Genomic DNA, 15,626 nt, shown 5'->3' on the forward strand with positions numbered 1-15,626 from the left:
GCGACTGTCCCTGCACTATGCACATCTCCCACTCATGCACATCATGTCTGAGGGCACAACATTGGTCATGCATGCTGTAAGGCAGTACACTTGTAAGACACACTCCTATGTCGGGACTCAGCATCAGTGGCAACTAACATGGACCCCACAATGACTGAACTGGCCAGGGCACAGGCAAGGTCCCAACACATGTCACACACCACCCCCACACATGATGCTGCAAGCAATGGGCACTTGGATTAACTGGCAGCCTAGATAACCTTGTGCAAGAGTGACTACACACAGACCAGGGTACACATGTCAAGGAGAGGAAGGGAGGAAGAACAGCACGGGTTGACTTGGGGGAACAGGATATGCACTGCACATATAAACCCTGGCTGTGTATCCATGCGACTGGGCACTTCCAAAAGCTGGTGACACACAACAAACACACATGTACCTACCCCCTTCCTGCTGCTGCTTCTCCCGTAAGCACCTATACATCTCTGGGAAGATCACCGCTAGGACACGCTTCATTATGTGGGTGAGGCGGCGACGCCCACGGTTCTTATGACCTTCTGGTGAGTCCCCCAGCAGGACCCGGGCGATCCTCCTGGTCCAGCACCGGATCTCCTGCCAGCATTTCCTCACCTGGGCCAGGCGCTGCTTTCGTCCCTCCACCGACCTCACGGCCCTGACGGCCTCCTTCCAGATCTCCCCCTTGGCATAGGCGCCTACCTGTGAGGATGACAAAGTGAGACAACATCAATACACCTGCTACATGTCACAGAGACACACATTTGAACAATTTGGCTGGTGTGAACAGGGCATATTATGCAGCCAACTCATTGCACCTTTGTCATAGGGACATTATCCTCTGGGGAAGGCCAAATGCACTACGTGGCATTGAAAGTACACAGGTGGAATGAGGGGTGCCACACAATCAATGATCCTGGCTCACACTGTGCATCACAAGCTACACCAGGATTATGTGCAGCACCTCAAAGCAGTCACATGCCCCAGGCCACTGACGCAACCTCAGCAGAGTACACAGACACACACAGGCACAGGACAATCACCTGCCATTGGAAACTGCGGGTACAAACCTCACTCTGCACATGTGCCACTTGACTGGGGGGTGTCACAGGTGTTGGGCTAGCCCAGCACGTCAGACACACAGGACTGCTCCCTGCTCATATCATATGGGTAGGGTATATGCATCCCTCATGCATCTGGGCTGCAACACTCCACATAGACACTCACCCACATGACAGGGGACTTACACACACACCAATGTCCAGGGGACGAACACATCATTTGGGCACTCTCATCACAGGTACACTCAACTCACACACATCTGTGGGTACAGTCACCTGTCACACTGGGGGGAACGCAGAATCACATCAGGACTGTAGAAACAACATTCCCAAGAGGATTAGCCAGGCTGAATGTGGCATGCACCATGCAGTGATTGTCACAGTAAGCACTATGCAAGTGAGGAGTGCAGACATGCACTACAGCATGCCCTGCATGGGAGACATGAGCCATTCCCCCCCTGGGACCCACTCTAAAGAACATTGCATGTCTATCACACCTGGACACAATGCCAGAAGTGACAGTCACAAAAAAGGGGCACAGTCTAAGCTAGTGGAGTCAGCACTCACCTGCTCCCCTGGTCTCCCATACAGGCTGGGGTACTGTGGGAGGATGACATCCAGCAATGCCACATTCTCCTCCAGGGTGAATGGCTGGGCCCTCTCCACAGACCTGGACATGGTGCCAGAGGAATCACAAGCAGCAGTGGTGTGGAATGAAAGGTTGTGCAGGCAAGTGCTCTCTCATGGGACCTGGCTGCCTTATATTGGCCTTGCTGGCCTGTTTCATTTACAGGAGTACAGAGTGATGGTCAGTCTCATTTGCATCATACGTTTCCTCCAATCCCTTTAAACCTTCCCCAGTGAGGGCCTTTGCATGATTCAAAAATTGAGCATGATGTCAAGTCAACAACCACTTGGCAACATTGTATATTGTCTCCAACCGACTTTTGCTGGCCACCTGATGAATAATTTGAACTGGAAACTCGGTCTCCATGACAACCAGCATGCATTTAGGCCCTTATACTTGTCCCTCATGTGACCCCTATATTATTTCACTATACACACACAGGTACGGTGCGTTCCACGCCCCTAGGGCACCACTACTCCAGTGATACGGTCCGTACACGCATGTGTAGGGTCCGTATCACCATGGTAGTGTTGCCGTAGGCGTACGACATAGGGATACGGTCCGTACACACGTGTGTAGGGTCCATATCACTATGGTAGTGTTGCCGTAGGGGTACGCCATAGGGATACCGTCCGTACACGCGTGTGTAGGGTCCGTATAGGGATATGGTCCGTACACGCGTGTGTAGGGTCCGTATCACTATGGTAGTGTTGCCGTAGGCGTACGCCATAGGGATACGGGCCGTACACGCGTGTGTAGGGGCCGTATCACTATGGCGTACGCGTACGGCTACACTACCATAGTGATACGGACCCTACAAACGCGTGTACGGACCGCATCACTATGGCATACGCGTACGGCTACACTACCATAGTGATACGGACCCTACACACGCGTGTACGGACCATATCACTATGGCGTACGCGTACGGCTACACTACCATAGTGATACGGACCGTACACACGAATGTACGGACCGTATCACAATGGCGTATGCGTACGGCTACACTACCATAGTGATACGGACCCTACACACGTGTGTACGGACCGTATCATTATGGCGTACGCGTACGGCTACACTACCATAGTGATACGGACCCTACACACGCGTGTACGGACCGTATCACTATGGCGTACGCGTACGACTACACTACCATAGTGATACGGACCCTACACACGCGTGTACGGACCGTATCACTATGGCGTACGCATACGACTATACTACCATAGTGACACGGACCCTACACATGCCCTCAGAGCGTGTGTACGGTGCGTTTCACAGCTTACACTGGTGACAGGCGGCACGCAGAAAGGAATTGAGCTGTCATACTTGGCCAAGGCTGGACATCAAGTCATTGTCAGTGCAGTCCTACATGTCTCGGGACTAGGTGTGTCAGGCTGTGATGTGGCACATATCGCCTCATGTTTGAACCCAATAGATGTGTGATGAGCTGTGTACACATGTCATGTGTGATGGTGCACTATGTGCCACACATCTCCTACACACCTTTGACATGTGTGCATGTAGTACAGACTTGTTGAGCAATGCATCACTGGCATGGCACACTCACCAACACCCGCAACTGTCCCCTGATGCTAGGTACATGGATAATTACACCTGACATGTAACTACTGGCATGGCACGATGTGACTACGTGTGTGTCATGTCTTCCCATAAGCTTGCTGTTGGTGTTCCGTCAAATGCATCTGCAGTTGCTGCATCCAAGATGTGTCTGTGTGTAGATGGGCATGGCACACCATTATGCACACCAGGACACATGTGGAATCAGACGTAACGTGTGTATGTATGCATCGAACATGGACTTGCGAGACAAGGACATATCTGCGTAGTCTCAATGTATGTGTGATCTGTCTTGACATGTACCCCTTCATGGCAAGGTGTGTGGTCTGTCCTTTTTTCAAGGACATGTGACCTGTGCCTCTAGTGTTCCGCAACCTGTCTGTATGATAAACATCATTATTCTGCACATATGTGGATGTCTGTCACTCCTGTAATGCGTCTGCCTGTTCACTTACACTGGCCCACAGCTAGTTTCATGCCATGTCATGTTGACCTTGAGAATCCACGTTTGTAGCTGGCTCTTGGTAGGAGTGTCACCTGCCTGGCATACGTGTCCAGGATATATTACACAGACATAACTCTGTATGTAGCATATGTGTATTGGCTGTTGAACATGTGCTCAGTACATTGATATTGTTGTTGTACTGTACTCACTCTTCGTTATCCCTTCCAAATTACTGCAGGGCTCCACCTCTCCCCTGATCAATGTCAGACTTGTCTGCCCTGAGGGAACGTGACTGTATACGCCGCTACCGCTTCTCCCAACCGTTGATTGAGAACTTGACCGCAAGGCTGGCACCACACCTCCAACCGCTACACAGGTATCCTACTGCACTGACACCCAAGATGAAGGTGATGGCAGCCCTACATTTCTTTGCCACGGGTATGTTTCAATTGACCATAGCTGATGTTGGTGGCATGTCCCAGACCATGTTCAGCCGTGTCCTGCATGATGTTTTAGAGGCCATGTTGGTTCACCTGGATGAGTTTATTCATTTCCCAACTCGTGAGCAGTTGACAGGTGTCAAGGGTGAGTTCTATGCCCTGGGAGGGATGCCCCATGTCATTGGGTCTATTGATGGGACACATGTGGCTTTGGTACCACCACAGGCACAGGAGGTAGCCTATCGCAACCGTAAACATTACCACTCCATTAATGCCGTTGTGGTGTGTCTTGCTAACATGGTGATTTCCCATGTCTGTGCTTGTTTTCCAGGAACAGCACACAATGCCTACATCATGAGGCGTAGCAGGGTGCCTGAAATGATGCTGCAGCTGCGCAATGAACGAGCATGTCTTGTTGGTGGGTATACTCTGTTAGTCCTGTATTTCGCATCACTTCATGTCTTACTGCTTCTCCTGACCCACTTCTATCCATGATGTTTCCATGTAGGGGACTCTGGCTATCCCAACATGCCATGGCTGATCACGCCTCTCCGTAACCCCAGAACGGCTGCCGATCACCGGTACAACAACGCCCATGGGCAGACCAGGCGAGTTATAGAGAGGACTTTGGCCTCCTGAAGAACCGATTCTGGTGCCTCCACAAGACCGGTGGGTCCTTCCCATACACACCGGTGAAGGTCTGCAAAATCTTCCTCGTGTGCTGCATGCTGCACAACATGGCAGTGGAGAAAGCTGTGCCACTCATCCTGGATCCGGATGAGCATGAACATCCACCCGTGGAGGATGAAGGGCTTGGTGATGAGGCAAGTGATGTGGAGGAGGAGGAGGAAGAGGACATCCGGAGTCGGCTCATACGCAACTTCTTTGCTTAGTGGTGAGTTCCAGTGTCTGAGTGTGCACGCATTGAGCCTTGTGTGGCATGTGTTGCAATGTGTGGGTCCATCTGCATGTATGCTAAGTGACTCAGACGTGTGTTTGGATGTGTCACTGGAGTGATGGTGTAATAAAAGAATGTTTTTCCTGAGACACTATTTTGACCTAACATGTTGACAACCTTATACGTGTCGAGTACATGCCCATGCAAGCGGATGTGCTTCTTTTGGCTGACTTCTTGTGTGTCTCTCATCCCCAGGTATTTGTGCATGCTGTCTGCTGGTGGCATCGTTGTGCTCCCGCTATTCCTCATGAATACAGCAACGTGTGCTGAATCAGCGTTACATGCACGGACATGTTGTAAATTCTCCTTAGGGTAAGGGATGCAGCACGGCTTTTTGGGTGTGGTATTTGTTTTGAATGTGTGTGCACTGCTCCTGTTCATGTTTGGTTACTTTGCATACATGTGGAATCACCATGAGGCACATGACATGGAGCTGGATTCACATGAATTGATAGTCACACTTGGTGACAGTCATCTGTAATGGGATTGTGGATTGTGATGAAGGCATCAATGTGTGTAACACTGCCCTCGGAAACATACGGGATGCACCGGGTTGACATAGTGTGGGACATCCCCATTAGAGGCTCAATGGTGAATAGCAGCCTCTCCGTGAGCAGCACGGGGTGTTTGCCTCAAACCTGTCACTTGTGTGCCCGTTCTATGGATTTCCTGCATCTGTGGTGCAAAGGGGGGTGCCAGTGTATGTCCCACATGTTCATCCACATGACCTGTGCATCTGTTAATATAGATGCATTTGCCTTCCGGCAAACATGACTAATAAAGGTGTCCCTCAGCCTCCAAGGTGCCTCATCTTGGTCAATGCAGGTCTCTTGCCACTGTGCATGCGGCATGTCTGGCATAGTTATCACAGATTGTGCATATGAGTCTATGTGTAGAGTAGCAAGATGCAAGCTGTTTGTCAGGGATTATGATATGTATTGTGCATGATGTACATGGCTGTGTAGGTATTTTGGCATCTCAGTCCCCACAACGGCCACTTTGCTGCATGTGCATCCATTGTCTGTGTGTGTGCCATGTTGAACCAGACACTCCTTCCTTATCATACACCTTTTGCAGTAGTCCTTTCTGACATGCTTGTGTTTGTGTGCAACTTGTGGCATGGTTTTCAGGACAAAGCGCCTGCTGCTGCAGGCCCTGCAGCAAGGGCACACAAAGTTTCTATATTTGCCCTCACACACACGTCTCTAAGACGCACCCCCGTTCCTCCCTCCCCCATTCATTTTGGTGTAATCTGCTTTTGTGTGACACAGTTGCAGTGGCAAAGGCTGGACCGTCTGCACATGCTACGTGCACATTGCACGTGCCTCATGTCCTTGCATGTGCCACATCACGCTACAACATGATGTTGAGGCCACCCACCAAGCAATGTCCATTCAATACATCTGTTGCATGCACTCAGGCATGCACTCATCGCCCACACAACACCTTTGCATAATGAGTGTGCAACTCCAACTGCCTACACAGCGCTGGCATGCCTTTCAGGCCCTGTCACGCCAACCAGGTCATGTCCCTCCTACTCCCCACCGGCTCTGTTCCCCAACAAGGCCACTGGAGTGGTACTCCAGGCCTCTGCATGTAGTATGGTGTCGTTGTGGGACACATGGCACAGGTATCATGTCTCAGCGTGTCAGTCTACAATGTGTCCAGGATCCCCCTCTACACCATGACATGCGCACTGCATCTCATCATCATCTGTTGTCCCATTGCCAGCCAGGTGCTCCTCACCCTCCCCAAAGACGTGTCTCCCTCTGTCTCCCTCTCTCCCTCCCTCTGTCACCCTCTTCCCTCTGTCTGTTTCCCTCTGTCGCCCTCTGTCGCCCTCTGTCTCCCTCCCTCTCTCTCCCTCTCCCTCCGTCTGTCTGTCACCCTCTGTCACCTCAGCCCAGCGTCCTGGGCACACACACTTTGCAGGTCTTTCAAAGGCCATTGGCTTGTTCATGGGGCTTTGTTTAGAATCTCCCGGCCCCCATTGGGCAGAGTCTGCGCTGCTGCGGCGGTGTGTGCTGACACTCTTTCACAGTGATGCCTCTTCATTAGCTGCTGTTATGTGCAAATTGGGCCTTCATACCCATGTCATCCTGCGACGCAGCCACCATTTGCAGGCGACACAGTACAGTGTCGGGACACACTGTTTGTATAGCTCTGCCCTAGGCCATATGGGCTGAGGGCATTGGTGTCTGCTTCTGAGTTGCACCATGTTTTTTTGGAGGCTCCGTACCTACAGGGGTGGGGGTACGCTCCGTACCTAAAAGGGGTGGGGGTACGCTCCATACCTACGGGGGTGGGGGTACGCTCCGTATCTACACGGGGTGGGGGTACGCTCCGTACCTACGGGGTGGGGGTACGCTCCGTGCCTACGGGGGTGGGGTGGGGGTACGGCACGTACATGGCGGGGGCTGGGGGTATGGTGCGTACTTGGGGGGGTGGGCTGGGGGGGTGTTCGGCGCGTATGCGGGCACATGTTTGGACGTCTCCATGGTTGCTATGGGAGTTCGCTCCATACGGTGTTTTTCCATACGGTTGTGCATCCGGACGGACGGGACGGATTTCAGTTTACCGATTTGTACGTAAAACTGTCCGGGGACATGTCGGACACTTTTTCCGACCCGAGGACGTGTCGGGGAATTTTCCCAATGCGATTCGTATGGATTTTTTAACATACGAATCGTACTTTCCAGTTTGTACGGGACTTGTACGATTCGTACGTAAAAAAATCCGGATACGATTCGTACGGGGAATATTTTTAACGGATCGGAATCGGCACCTGAATGTGGATCATCATTGCCTTGTACATTCTCCCAACTTTCATCGCTAGCAAAGGACAGCTGTAGCTTTTTCCCAGGTCTGAGTGTCATCCTATATAAACTGTGATGATATCATCCCAAAATATTCAAACCATTTTTTGCCACATGCACCTTACCTAGAATGTTTTTTCTTACACTAGAGACTTGTTTAAAAGTACCCCAATATATCTATTTTATTTCTTTCATAGGACACCGGACAGCTATCCGGTGGAAAAAGCTCTTCACCATATCATTCTTGCATAAACAACTGCTCTGTGATAATTGCCATTTTGGCTCTTGAGTCGACCAAGATATTTAGAGCCCGATTATGACTTTGGCGGTATGGGAGCGGGGCCGCCATGCCGCTACCCCACTCCCAATTGGCCAAAGCCATGTGAGCACTGCCTGCCAGATTACAAGTTTTCTCGTGTCTGGTGGGTGTTTCTTTTTCAGTACCACGGGGTGCCTCTGAAAATTGGCACCCCAATGGGAGTGCAAAGGCAGTTCCTGCATGGCATGGATTCTACAGTCCATGCCGTGCAGGAACTGGGGTGCATGCAGACAGGGGGGCACTCCCGCATACACCCCATACCCTCACCACCATCAAAACCATGGCAGATAGGAAACCCGTATGCTTTGTGGTGCCGCTGTGACACTGACAAGCATATTGAGGCCTCATGACCACCACAACACCGCCAGGGATCTTTGATCTTTGGCAGTTGCGCCAGTCCATTGGCGGTTTGACTAGTCGGACTGCTGGTGCGGCCATGCCAGCATGACCATTGTGGATGCAGCGGCTCATTGGTACACCCGCCATAGTCATAATTAGACCCTTGGTACTTTACCATCCACCACAATCTCTGTGTATAGAACCACACATTCTTGTTCATTTCCTTCTGCAACCATCAACACTACGTCTCTTGTATGTTCTACCACATCTAAACATTCCAAACCTTTGCCCAAAGTGTACACACGCTGTTTGTAGCATAGAATGCTGTTTTCCCCTCAGGTTTGCTTTAAGGCTAGCTGTGATGTCAGATGGCAATTTCATTAATCTTGTTACTACATAAGAATGCTCTGACTTAATCAAGTTGAGTTTGTTTTCGATCATCTCCAAATTGTAGTAGTGTTTTCCTATATTAACACGTAACACCGGTTAGTATTGAGGCTGAGTTGCTTTATTCAACTATATCCTAACAGCATCAGGAAGCAACTGGCACAGACCTCACATTCCAAATGGAACATGGAAGACACATGTGCACAGCCTTCCAAGAACAACTTGTAAAAGCATTTCCAAAGGAAACGTTACAACACTACGTTACCACAGAACAGTCTTTCTTTTGAGGTTGAATGTGATTTGAGCTAAGTGTTGTTAATCTGACACATTATCTCCAATGTAAATATATGTAGAGGTATAATATAGTTCTTTACATATAGTGCAGTTGAAATAGATTACTTTGTTAAATTAGGACACGCTTATGTCCCATACTTCCCATTAATGCATTTAAATGTATCTCTGTGGTGCTGGTAGGTTGAAGGCCAGTTTAATACACCAAACTTTAGGCCACATTACGAGTTCCAGCTCAACGCAGGCTCCACTGCACCAAACCTGTGCAAGGATTGCCTACCATATCACAAGTTGAACTTGTGTTAAATGAGTTCAACTCCTGATACAATTGGCGGTCCTTTACCTTTCACAAGGTGGTGCCTGAAAAACAGACACCGAAATGGGAACTGCAAAAAAGTTCCAGCACAGCATGGATGTGGATGTCCATGCCATGCTGGAACTTTGTGGGGATACAGACAGTCACAAATCTGGGTTGAATACATCATTGTTATTTAGCTAACTTTGCCACCCCAGTTTGCACCCAGTCATATGCAAATCAGTCTTGACCCTGTGCCGCATGGGAACATTCCAGCCCGAACAGCCAGATCAGGTCCTCCCTGGACCCGAACCAAGCATCCTGGGACCCGTTTCGGTGGAACACTCCTTATCAGCCAGGCTAGCTTGAATCCAGTGGCAAAGTGAGCATGGGACCCACGTCTGGGCATACCCTGCTAACTTGGAGGGAACAAAGCAAACACAAGCGTTGGACCTGGCCCTTTTTGCAGGGTCATCCCTAAACTTTTTGCCTTCCTCCTATATTTTTACTGACCTGTTGTTGGCTGTTTTATGACTCTGGGCACCTTACCACTGCTGATCAGTGCTAAGGTGCATATGCTCTCCCTATGGTAAAATATATACATTGATTGGTGTCCATGTTTGGCTTATTTGGTTTACTATCAGCCCCTAGTAAAGTGCACCAGGAGTGCCAGGGCTTGTAAATACAAATGCTGGTGGTGGGCTTGCAGCACTGGTTGTGCCACCCACAGAAGCGGCCTAGTGTAAAATGTGTCTAAGGTCTGCCATTGCAGAACCTGTGTGCAGTCTGGTACTGTCGCTCTGACTGCGCAAGTGCACCCACTTGCCAGTCTCTAAACCTTCCCTTAACTACTTATTAGTCACCCCTCTGGTAGGCCCAAGGGCAGGGTGCATTGTAGGCATAAGGTAGGACATGCCCTGATGTGTGTGGCATGTCTTAATAGTGAATTACAGCCATTTTCGTTTTTCACTATTGAAGGCTACCTGCTCTCCATAGGCCAGAATGGGCTGCTGGAATTACTACACGCTGTAATCCCAGTGGACTCATAGAGCATAGTAGAAAGTCAAGTTTAGTATGCCTGAACTCAGAATAATAAAATACTTCTTTTAGTAAAGTTTATTTTAATATCCTGTGTTTGTAAATACTACTTTTAGAAAGTTAGTATTTACTGACCTGGCCATTTCAGTCCGCCTCTGCTGTGTGTGTGTGTGCTGCCTAGTTTCAGTGGGGAGCAGGGCTGGGGAATTCCAGGAGACAGGCTCGCTGCCAGGTGGTGGGTAGAGAGATTACACCAGGATGGTGGGACGCCTTTAAGGCTGGAGTGAGAGGTGAAACTCTAAGTTATAGTCTGCTACGCCAAAAAAAGGAAGCAGCACTTTTGGATAAACTCTGTAAAGCATTAGCATTGGCAGAAGAGGAATTGCTGACCGCAATTGCTACTTGCAACTCACTGGAGAGTATTATGCTTAGAATTGCAGCCATACGATCAGAGATAGGGGATATCTCAACAACAAAGATAGCTGCGCGATACTTAGCAAAAAGACAAATATGTCATGAATATAGTGAAAAGGTGGGGCAAATATTAGCTGCTAGAACAAGGCAAATGAGTGCTATCGGAGAAATTTCTGAGATCAACGATAGTAACGGCTCCCTTGTAACAAGCATACCTGAGATTCGCAATGTGTTTCGTAACTATTATCTAAATTTATATAGCGAGGAGCAGTTGATGGAGGAGAACGGGATCCAAGAATATTTGGGAGAAATTTCTAGGGAAACTATCACAGAAATAGAAAGGGATAGCCTGGAAGGAGAAATTACGCAGGATGAAATCTACGCAGCACTTAGTGACCTACCCTCGGGTAAAGCTGCTGGGCCTGATAGAATTCCTCTCGAATTTTACAAAATATTTAAGGAGGCTATCGGCCCAGACCTGATAAATATTATCAAGATGGCTCAGTTAGGCCATGCTGTGCCCGAATCCTGGTCAAAGGCCGAGATAATAGTCTTCCTTAAAAAAGGCAAGCTACCAAGAGATCCTGGCTCCTATAGGCCTATCACACTAATGAATAGTGATGCAAAGATCTATTCTAAGGTTTTAGCAATGCGGCTTAGTTTAATTATTGGCAAAATGGTACATCCCTGTCAACATGGATTTATATCAGGGAGAGGGACTACTCAACATATACGTAGAGTTATAACACTATTCGACTCCACAATAGTCTCGGGAGAACCTATGGCTTTAATTTTAATGGATGCTGAAAAAGCCTTTGACCGGGTCTCATGGGGCTATTTATGGGCTGTTTTAAGCTGGTTTGGGATCGGAGCTGGATATATAAATGCAATACAGGCTCTCTATCGAGATCCAATGGCTCATCTAAAAATAAATGGCGGATATACGGAACCTTTGGCGATCAAGCGTGGTACACGGCAGGGTTGTCCATCTTCACCCTTGCTTTTCGCTTTGTATATCGATCCACTTATCCGAAGATTAGAGGCCATTGAAGGAATACACCCAATTATATCACAGGGACTGGAGTCTAAGATACTGGCCTACGCGGATGATATCGCGGTGATAACCTCTAAACCTGGGGAAGCATTAGTGGCAATTGAAAGCGAAGCTTCAGTCTTCGGGTCGGTTTCTGGATATGCACTTAATCAAACAAAAACGCAAATTGTGAAAAATAAGCTGACTGTGATTGATGATTCTAGGGTGGTAGACTCGGCAACATATCTTGGTATAGTTATAACCGCAGATTTGGATATTTTAGTAGAGAGAAATATCAAACCAATTATACAACAAGTTACAAAAGATTTGGATAGAATGAATAATCTCCATTTATCAATAGTTGGATGTACTAATGTTGTTAAGATGATAATATTGCCCAAAATTCTATATCTTTTCAGGACAATCCCTCTGGAATTTGAGAAAAGATGGTTTGTAACCTTAGAACATCTGGTTAACAGATTTATATGGGCCCATGGCAAAACAAGAAGAGCAATGCGATTTATGTCACTCCCGAGGGAAAGAGGAGGCTGGTCAGTTCCTGACTTTCGGATGTATTATTGGGCTGCAGCTCTACAATATATGGGGATTCTAGTTGGTGCGCAGGATAAGGAACTATCAAATGGTCTTCCAGAGATATACAAACTATTGTTAGGAGAAGAAGCAACTAATTGTTTTCTACAATTTAAAGAACCTAGCTACTTTAAGCGGACTAGATTCAAGACAATCTTGGCAGCTTATAAAATTTGGAGGGCATTAGGGAAGAAAATAGGTATTGGTAGGATACATTACTATACACAGTTATATAAGAACCCCAATTTTCCGGAAACTTTTTCCGATAGAGTTATGGCAGATTGGGGGCGACTGGGAATCCAAAAGGTTGGAGACATTATGGGGGTAAGGGGAATCTTTTCTTTTGCGGAAATCCAGGCTTCATATGGGGTGGATAAAATACACTTCTTTAAATATCTACAGATCCGTAGTTTTTTAAATGAGAAGACAGGTGGGGTGATTGGGTTCTCCCCAATAAAAATTATGGATACACTAAAAAAGGGTCAAGAATGTACTATTAAGAAAATATATTCTGATCTGGCTTTATTAAAGGCTGATGACATTGAAAAACATGGTAAAAAATGGGGAGATAAACTTGGTATAAAACAGGAGGTTTTTGAAAGGTCACTAGAACTGGGACAAACTGTTCTTTGTTTAGCAGGATTACAGGCCCAACACTATAAAACTATTTTTTCATTATATTATACTCCTGCAAAAATCGCCCAATGGGGCGGGCAGGAGGGAATTACGTGCCCTAGATGCGAGTGTAATGAGGCAGATTTGATCCATATGATGTCAACCTGTCCTAATCTGATGAACTTAAAAGGAGAAATTGAGAATTTTTTTATCCATTCTCTAAAAATTAAGCTGCATCTTAACTCAGCAATAATCCTGTTGGGAATTGGGGAAGAAGATGCAGCATTAAGGACCTCAGAATATTTTATATTTCTATCTATGGCGGTCTTACGAATCTGTATCTGCACGGCGTGGTTAGATCCTAACCCACCAACCTTTCAGCAATGGATTTCCAGGCTTCTTTCAATCTTCAACCTCGAAAGAGGAATTTATGATCGGAAAGGGAAGAAGGGGAGGATATTAGGGGAACGTATTTGGGGTCCTGTACAGAATTGGAAGAAAGAGCTACAAGGTAGTACTGTACGAGCTAATTAATTTTGTGATTTATAGTCTAAAGAAAAAGGAACGCACTTAGCTTTACTCTTTTTTGCAATGTACCTCTAAATCTATGTTGTATTATGTTTTAGTCTTTTATTATTTAGTCTTTTTTTTTTTCCCCCCATTTTGGTTTCTTTTTCTTCTCATGTACCCAGTGTAAAATGAAATATATGATTAATTGCTGTGCTTTTTATGAAAAATAAAAAATATAATTAAAAAAAAAAAAAAAAAAAAAGGATGGGTGGGAGGAGTACACCTTGACTCTGAATAGACCTGTGCTCCGCCACCACAATGCCGGCTCCGCCCCCTGTGGAGCGGCTGATGTCTCTGCCCTGCTGCTGAAAGGAAAGAGCAGAGTCACCACAACAAAGTGCTCCAAAACCGGACTGGGCCAGGCCCAGGCCCCCTGGCGACAAAGAACAAAAGAATTGCTGTATAAAAGAAGGAGCCCTGCTCCTCAGAAATCAGATCCTGTTTGCGCCAAGAAGAAACTCTGCCTGAAGAGAAGGACCTGGAAAAGCTGCACGGAGGAGTACTGTCTCTAAGCCTGAGAGACTGGCCTGTGGTGGGTGCCTTGCTGCTGGAAGGAGAGGAAAAGACTGAAGAAAAGACTTTTATTCAACTTGTGCTTTACAAGCAATCTCCAAGGGCTTGCTTGTGAACTTGCCCCCTGAACTGCGCCCCAGGAACAGTGGGCGCTACCTTTCCCCTGGGAGAAGAGGAAGCTGCTGTGGGTGACCCTGCATCGCTGACCCCAGAGAACCTGTGTGCCTCCATCTCACTGAGCACCGCGACTTCTGGCTGCCCGGGCTGCTGTGAGCACCGTGAAAACCAGCCCGCCTGGTCTGACCAAAGCAAGCAACTGCCACCTCGAACCGTAGCTCGCAACGTGAGGAGAGACGACCGGTGTCCAAGCGCCAAGCCTCTGCAACCCTGCGCCGCCGTGACCACTGTAAGGACCCAAGGCACTCTGTTCGCCGTCCGGCCGAAGCCGACAGCGCTGCGCCGCTGAGTATTACCCTGAGCTGCCCCTCCTGCTTCTGACCCCTTCGTTGTGTGCTGAGATGTCCCCGAGCGCCCCACGAAGCATCGCCGTCTGCTGAAGAGCCGGGACTGCAACGCGACATGGGGCGCCATGTGCGGGACTGCTGAGGCCGCCACGACCATTGCCCCGAAAGAACCAGGTACTGTGTGCTGAAGCGCCCCTGTACGAAGCTTCCTTCGCTTTGTACGGGCTTTATACGGTGCCAGCGTTGCGCTACGCTACTCACGTGTGTACGGTTCGTACCAGCTGTGCGAAGCGTCCCCACGAAGGTACGGTCCGCACCGGTGAAAATATATAGGCATTGCTCACGCGGGAAGCGCGAGGTTCAGCAAGAGGCGTACTGGACTTGTACGACGCGTACCTGCGAGGGTACGGTCCGTACGGCTTCAGTCCAGCGTACGCGTGCTCATGCGAGAAGCGTGAGAAACGGCACGACGCATCTAAAACCCCGTACGAAGCATACCGAAGGCGCTACGAAGCGCACAGACCCCAAAAGAAGCATATTTTAACCTGAAAAGTGCCTTTTAAGAACTGTGGACTCTTTGAAATGTATTGCAAGTAACTGGAACCCCAGTTGGAGTAAAGAACTGTATTTTTGAAAGCCTGCTTAAGGAAACCTTTTATATAAAGAGTATATTTTTACAAAAATACAGCCTTGTGCCTCTGTGTGGTGGGTTGGTGGTTATTGTGTGGGACATCTTGAATGCTTAACCTAATGCCCTCTGGAATCTAACCTGACTGCTCGCGCCACGTTACCTAGAGAAGGAGCAGGGGTTAT

This window comes from Triturus cristatus, chromosome 6, assembly GCF_964204655.1.
Source record: "Triturus cristatus chromosome 6, aTriCri1.1, whole genome shotgun sequence".
Lineage (NCBI taxonomy): Eukaryota > Metazoa > Chordata > Amphibia > Caudata > Salamandridae > Triturus > Triturus cristatus.